Here is an 8,743-nt window from a genome sequence, read left to right as displayed (position 1 = left end):
TTTAGACCAGTCATGCCATAGTTCATGTATCCCAGGCGATGGTTCTTGTATCCAAAGTTGTAGAAGCATGTTCCAGCCCTCGAAGAATTTTTCCCCTTCTCGGCAGACAGTTAGAGCTCGATAAATCTCCGCTAAGATTGTTGGAACAAGGGTGCTTTAATCATGACGTTAGCCATTCCCATAAGACACAATTCTATATTTCCATCCTTTCTTAGGCAGATTAAAACACCCAGGAATGCCACTATAAAAGTTAGTCCCCGATGTGCTTCCCATTTATCTTTGTTTCTTGAATGAGTTAGGCCAGTATCTGGAGCCTCAAAACCGTGGGGATCGCCATAACGCTTGTACAAGAAGTAGAATGTGCAAAATCCCTCAGATAAATTTCCATCTTGAACGTCCCGACTAATGCTTAGAAGGTCCAAAAACTTATGAGGAGTCACTGTTCTTGGTGCCACTGGTTACCGACTTCTGAGATTCCCACTAAACCCGGCATAGCCTGCTACTTCCTCAAGCATGGGGGTTAGCTCAAAATCAGAAAAATGAAACACATTATACTTTAGGTCCCAAAAAGGTATCAAAGCCTCGATTACATCCAACCTCTGTTTGATTTTCAAAAGACCAACAAGACCGCCCAAAACTTTTACCATAGTATCTCTGCTGACTTTTTCCTAAGTCATTCCACCACATATGGAGTCCTAATGGGTTTCTTCAAGGACTGCGAAGGGTTCATTTTCAATTGTGCTCATCCTGCACATTTAATAGAATGATTGGTTAAAAGATCATGATTTATTTTGACTCAACAGAAAGTTATCAGTTTTTTAAAAAAAAAATCATTTCAAAACAACAACCCGCCTTTGCAAATACAACCTTTCAGCACCTCAGAAAAGATGATTTTAGGGTTGTGTTTGCTAATTTACCAAAATTTGAAAAAGGAACCATAGGTGGCTATTCTTGGAAAAGTAGCCTTCCGATGCCCTTTTGGGGATATTTTGGCTATTTAGACAAGAACGACATCACCTAACTTATTTATGACAAAACAAAAAAAAATTGTTTTTGGGTTATTTTTGCAAAAATGGAGTTGGACCCGGTGAGGATTGCCTACATATCCCGCATCCGGTGATAATCAAACTTGCGTAGTTAGGGCAGTTTTGACATAATAAGATAATACCAAATATTTTTTCTTGAAGCAAAATTCCTTTTCTTTCTCAAAATTTCGGCAGTGTTTTGGTACTTTTTGGATACAAGTTTTTTTAAAGACGGGAAATTATCTCTCTCAATCCTCAACTTGATTTTTCCTAACTTTTCTCCATTATTCAAAGCCGGTCAACATGCAATCTGAAGCAAATAAATGCACAAGTAGCAAGTAGAATGCATCAGGATGGTCTTTTCATTTTGGGTACACCTGTCCTAGACGCACCCAACCCCTGTGTTGAGTCCCCTAAGTCAAATACACGTGATGAAAACAAGCGTTCCTACTAAGGATCCGACATGAGGCTTTGTTATACTAGGTTTAAGATCCTGGGTGTATTGTTCTAGACCTGGCTTACGCGATCGGACAACTCGAGTCGAGGGGGGCAGGTACCGGGAATACAAAAGCTTCGCCGGCTTTGCAACTTGTCCGAACCTCGTTCTAAAATTGAGATATGACTCTAACAGAAAAGAAGTTACGTGAAGTGCACACTTCCCAGATGATTTAGAAGACTCAGAGAGACGAGGGTTTCATAACAATTTATATACATTTCAAGCAATATCAAAGTGGTAAAAAACGGCAATTAGCACATTAGGCTCAAATATGTAAAAATCAGATAAAAAATAAAGCCAACTATAATAGTTATTCTAAGCTCGAATTCTTGAACCATGAACCAAAAGTTATAGGTTATAATCCCCAGCGGAGTCGCCAGAGCTGTCACACCTCCTCTTTTACCACCCGAAGGGTTATATAAGGGAGTTTTTTTCAATTTAAGTGGCATTGTTCGAAATCTATTTATTTATTTAATTTTTCAGAGTCGCCACTTGGGATATTTATTATGGTGTCCCAAGTCACCGATTTATTTAAAAATCCCAAATTGAGGAAATTTGACTTTATTTAAAAGTCTGCGAACCAGAAATTCTAGATAAGGAATTCTGTTAACCCGAGAGAAGGTGATAGGCATTCCCGGGTTTCGCGGTTCGAGCACGGTCACTTAAACTATTAAAATGGCCTAATTATCTAATTAATTACATGTTTTAACCTATTGTGCATTTTAGATTAAAAACCGTTTTTAATTTTTAGGAAAATTCATCTCTATTTAAAACACGTCTTAAACCATGCTACATGAAATGCACCCGCGGTTCACGACACGTTTTATTTAGCATTGTTGATAATTGAAGTTGGGTCACATGAAATGTACATTCGGATTTTAGTTATTATAAATCACAACTACGCTACGGGAACCGTACCCGTAGCTATGATGAATTATTTAAAGAACGCGCCTAAAGCAACTACGAAGGTTCAAATTGATAACAACATTTGTGAGGGCCATGGAGAGTTTAATTGATGGAGCACCTCAATTTTTACAAGGTTTGAATTAAATTCATGGGGGCCATGGGTTATTTAATAGAAAATGGTACACCTCAAATTTTCTATAAGATTTAACTAGTTTTATGAGGGCCATGGGCTTAGGGGTTTTATTCGGCATGGCACATCTCAAATGATTTTAAAAGAAATATATTTAATTAAGGCGTTCTAAAAAGGATGTTCTTATTTAAACTAACTTAAGCCTAACAAAAGCTATTAATTATAAACAGTTTTTGGGGTACATGCATTGGATCTAAATTGATTGAAAGGGAATTGGGCTAGCAGTGGCCCGCTAAGTCATTTGGTTAGGGATCAACGCTTAGTGGTCTGAAGGGCATTGGGCTTAAAATCAGCCCAGAAATGAGAAAACCTTAAAGGCCATCGTAGCCTTTGACCTTAAGCCAGGTCTGCCCAGATTGGGACTTATAATAGGCGGGCCCAGTTATGGAAATTATTGGCTGGGCCTATCCACCTTTACATTTGAGGCCCAAATTCACACAACATATGTTTGCAACAATTGTAATTCATTCAGCTTCAAACTAGGAAAAAATCAGAAAGAAAAACCAAAATGTTGAAAATTCGATTCATACTTGAAGACTCATTATACTACTATGATTTACAAAAGAAAAATAACAAAGGTGTGCATTTATACTACAATTCATGAGAGAAACTTTATAACTAAACTAAACTACTGGGCCTAAAGCCCAAGCCCAATAGCCTAGGCCCCTGAAAGCTTGGACCAATCACTGCCTGCTACGTGAGTTCTTCCATCGGGAGTCAAAGCTGGGTATGGTCAAATTCCACAGATATGGGCCTGAATATTTACCAGGCCCAATATGTACATTACATGAAATTCAAAGCATTTAACAGACCTTCCTTTACAAAATGAGATCCCCATTTAGTTCAATGTTAAAACAACCAGTCCTGAATACATTTGATAGGAGAAATCGATACTAAAAAAACTAAAACGAGTTAATTACATGAAGAGCCTTATAAGCATAAAAACAACTTTAAAATTTTGGCTAAAACTTAAAGATAAAAACGTACACAGTTATCATGCTGCCTTCTGTAGAATTGACATGAAAAGCTGCCTTGATTTAAATTGCACCTTGGATGGCTTTGAACAACTTGTGGTCAAACCAAACAAGTTAGCCTTCTGGACTGTATCAAACCAAAAAGCACACACTACTTAATACTTACTACACTTAAAGAAAACTGAGTTTTAAGTAGGTGGTCACATAGGAACTAGGTTAAATGAAAATGATCAAACAAACCAGTAAAGCACACACCAAAACATCTCAAGGAGTCATGGACATTTAAAACAAGCAAATGAACTGATAAGGTCTTTAAAACACCAGTTTTACATTCAGCTTTTCCAAGCAAATAGTTACAGAAGGTAAAAGGAACACACCTAAATGCAGAAATAGGCTGATAAAAGACCAAATAAAGGTCAAACAACCAAAATAATCAAAACTAGCCCAGCAAACCACAAACTTAGAAGAAACAACTTAACAGTGCTGAAAAACCAACGGAATCAAGTAGCAAAACAGCAGTATCACAGCAGTCTCAACTCAAACCATCTTGCAACCAAAAGCCCAGAAATTTTGAAAGAGAAATATTCTGAGTATTCTTCTAAGTTTTTGCAAAATCAGATGTGCTTTTCAGAGGTTTTGTGTAGAGAAATCAGGCTGAGTCTGTATTTTATTTTTGAGTAAACTTAGAATGAGAAAAAATGCAGAGAACTTTTAGGTCTTTTTTAGGTTATCCAAATCTCAATCAATTTTTTTGTATAGAAATGGTACCATATATAGGTACCAAAGATGCCATGTGCTGTAGGAATTATTCCTCAGCCACAAAAAGCATATTCCAACAGAATTGGATAGCTGGTTTTCCCTTATTGCTTTCAGTACTTTGTACTAACCAAATGAGGCTAGCTGCCCCTCTTTTCTAGAACATTCCAGCCTAAATATTATCTGATTTCAACAACTATCTAACCCTCTATGATCCCCTAAGTTTCTTTTTATTCATTTAACACCCTAAAAGTCCTGAACATTTACAAACTAAACAAACATTCTCTAATAGAAATCACAAGCAACTTGAATCAAATGGCATCAGTTTTTTTTCTTTCAAAACCTGAATAGGTTTAACAAGAAATGAAATCAGATACAATCCATCGATTGAACAATTTAAAATTTACATTTAGCAAGTAACAACCAATGATAACCTATTTCATCCTTTGAATCAATTAAATCAACCAATTAACAGGGAATCGAATGATACTAACATGCTGATTTCAATTTTTTATTGAACACAAACAAACCCAAATTGGAAAAAACCTGGAACCCTAATGACCTAATGGCAAACTCAAACATTACCCCTAAACTAACTGACCATCATTAATGATTAAGCACAAAAGCAAATTAACAAACTTAAAACCAGAAACCCTAGTCATGCAATTAAACAAAACAAACCCATGAAGAACGAAAGAAGAGGAGAAGATCAGAAGGAAACAAATAAAACAAAGTAGAAGAAAAATACCCTTGCTTGCTTCGAATTGAAACTTTTCATGAACTTGAACAACCTCTTTAAAGAAAGAAATGAACCTTTAACTATCATTAATCGACTGTCCTTAACAAGGAACAATCGATTAATGACGGTTTGGTGTTCACCCGACCACGTACTGACCAAGAATGGAAGAGGGGAAAATTTAGGGTTTTCCGGAATTTGAGATTTGAAATTCGATCAAATTAGGGTTGATTCGAGGGGGGCTAAGGGTAGTTTGAGGTTTAGGTAGGGGCAAGGACTATAGGGTGTTAATTTGGGGCGGGTTGGAGTAGTTAGGGTTTTGGTATTGACATTTCGATTTGAGATTCGAAGAGTTTGATAGTGATTCGAAAGAAAATAGTTGGAGATATGGACTGAGGAGGTGAAGGGGGTTCATGGTGTGAATTTGGGAAGCTTGGACCACCGGAACCGTCGTGAGGTGATTTCTGTCGGTGGTTTGCGATGGAAGCGGCGTGGGAATCCTAGGCGGCTAGGGTTTGGTTCGTTAAGTGTTAGAGACGAAGTGAGTGGTTTTCGAAATGGGGGGGGGGTCGGCTTCAGATAGTTATATTATAATTGGGTGCCCAATTCCGAGCCGTTGTATCACCTGAATCCAACGGCTAGGATTAGATTACCACAAAACGGGGTCGTTTTAGGAGAATGGGAATTGGACCGGGTGAACTGGTGATTTGGGCCTGGGTTGTGGGTAATTTAGACGGGTTTGGGCGATTTTGGGGCTGGTTTGGTTATTATCCCAATTCCGAAAAATACCTTCTTTTATTCCTTTTCTTTTCTTTTTCTTTCTTTTTTTAAATTAAAAATCCTAATAATTAAAAATCCTAAATTATCTCAAATGTGGAATTAAATCAATTAACTAATTATAAAAATTTCAAACATCACTTAATTCTAAATAAAAGAGAAAAATCAATAAACTAAAAATTAAAAGACAAAAAATGTAAAAATGAGTTATTTTTTGTGATTTTCAAATTTCCATAAAACAAATAATTAACGATTAATTCTAAAAATGTAAAAACAAATCCTAAATGCAATACACGATATTTTTGGTATTTTTTTATGGTTTAAATAAAAATAAAAATTAAACATGCACAGAAATGCAGATAATTAAGAAACATTCTACAAAAATTCCTAAAATGACAAATAATTAACAGAAAACCTATTTTCTTGGGATTTTATAGGAGTATTTCATATAGGGCAAAAATCACATGCTCACAATCGCAACCGGAATGATGTGTGCCGACTTGGTCAACCTGTCGACAATGACCCTAACTGCATCAAACTTCCTCAAGGTCCGCAGCAATCCGACTACAAAGTCCATAGTGATGCGCTCCATTTCCACTCAGGTATAGTCATCTGTTGAAGTAGGCCACTAGGCCTCTGGTGCTTATTCTTGACCTGCTGGAAATTTAGGCATTTGGCTACATACTCCACTATGTCTTTCTTCATTTGCCGGCAACAATAATGCTGTCTCAGGTCACGATACATCTTCGTAGCACCTAGATGAATAAAATACCGTGAGCTGTGTGCCTCCTCTAGAATCCTGTCCCTCAAGCCATCGACATTAGGAACATATAGGCGACCCTAGAGTCGCAGAACATCATCCTCACCAATAGAAACCTCCTTGGCACCACCCTGCAGTACCGTCTCTATGAGAACTGCCAAATGCGGATCATCAAACTGCCAAGTCTTGATGTGCCCCAATAGTGACGACTGGGAAACAACACATGCAAAAACTCGGTTGGGCTCAGAAATATCCAATCTCACAAGTATGTTAGCCAAGGACTGAATGTACAAAGCTAGTGGCCTCTCCTCTACTGAGAATGCCAAGCTATACATACTCTCTGACTTCCTGCTTAAGGCATCCGCGACCACATTTTCCTTGCCCAGATGATAAAGAATGGTGATATCATAATCCTTCAGTAACTCAAGCCATCTACGCTACCTCAAATTGAGATCCCTATGCTTGAACAAATATTGTATGCTGCGATGATTAGTATAAACCTCACACAACACCCCATACAGATAATGCCTCCATATCTTAAGAGCATGAACAATCGCGGCTAAATCTAGATCATGCACAGGGTAATTCTTCTAATGAATCTTCAACTGACGTGAAGCATATGCAATAACTCGCCCCTTATGCATAAATACACAATCCAAACCAATGCATGAAGCGTCGCAATACACAGTATACATCCCCGAACCGGAAGGCAATACTAGAACCGGGGCTATAGTCAAAGTTGTTTTGAGCTTCTAAAAGCTCACCTCATAATCATCGGACCAATGAAAAGGAGCAACCTTCAAGGTCAATCTAGTCAAAGGTTGTGCAATGGATGAAAAACCCTACACAAACGGCGATAATAACCTGCTAACCCCAGGATACTCCTGGTCTCAGTCACCGAAGTGGGACGTGGCCAACTCTGAACTCCCTCAATCTTCTTGGGATCCACCTTAGTACCCTCTCCTGATACAACATACCCCATGAATGATATAGAGTGTAGCCAAAACATACACTTGGAAAACTTAGCATATAGCTTCTGTTCTCGCAATGCCTGAAGCACCACTCTCAAATGCTGCTCGTGCTCCCCCAGGCTACGTGAGTAAATCAAGATGTCATCAATGAAGACGATAACAAAATAATTAATATAAGGCCTGAACACCCGGTTCATCAAATCCATAAACATCGTTGGGGCATTAATCAAGTCGAAGGATATCACCAGAAACTCATAATGCCATATCTAGTACAGAAAGCAGTCTTCGGGACATCTGAGTACCGAATCTTCAGCTGATGATACCCTGATCTCAAGTCGATCTTAGAGAACACCCAAGCACCCTGCAATTGGTCAAACAAATCATCAATGAGCGGCAACGGGTAGTTGTTCTTGATGGTGACCTTGTTCAACTGGCGGTAATCAATGCACATCCATATAGTCCCATCCTTCTTCTTCACAAATAACACTGGTGCACCCCAAGGTAATACACTTGGTCTCACAAACCCCTTTGCTAACAATTCCTCAAGCTGCTACTTTAACTCTTTTGGAGACATACGGTACGGTGGAATAGATAAAGGATGAGTGCTTGGAGCCAAATCAATACAAAAATCAATATCATGATCTGGTGGCATGCCCGGAAGGTCAGAAGGGAACACATCGTTAAACTTCCGGACTACTGGCACTGAATCAATTGTCGGAGACTCTGCGGTGGTGTCCCGAACATAATCTACATAAGCCAAACAACCCTTCTCGACCATATGTCGAGCCTTCAGAAAAGAGATAACCTGACTAGATGTACTAACAGAGGAACCCTTCTACTCCAACCTCGGCAACTCTGGCATCGCTAAAGTAACAGTCTTGGCATGGAAATCTAGGATGCCGTGATATGGGGATAACCAATCCATGCCTAGGATGACCTCAAAGTCAATCATATCAAGTAAGAGAAGGTCTGCTCTAGTCTCGTAACCACAAAACGTAACCACATAGGACTGGTAGATCTGATCCACAACCACAGAATCGCCCGCAGGAGTGGACACATAAATAGCAGTACCCAAGGACTCACAAGGAATGTCTAGGAAATGAGCAAATAGAGATGACACATATGAGTAGGTGGTACCTAGATCAAATAATA

Source organism: Nicotiana sylvestris, chromosome 8, assembly GCF_000393655.2.
Source record: "Nicotiana sylvestris chromosome 8, ASM39365v2, whole genome shotgun sequence".
NCBI classification, from domain to species: domain Eukaryota; kingdom Viridiplantae; phylum Streptophyta; class Magnoliopsida; order Solanales; family Solanaceae; genus Nicotiana; species Nicotiana sylvestris.
Note: the sequence above shows the minus strand (reverse complement) of the source record.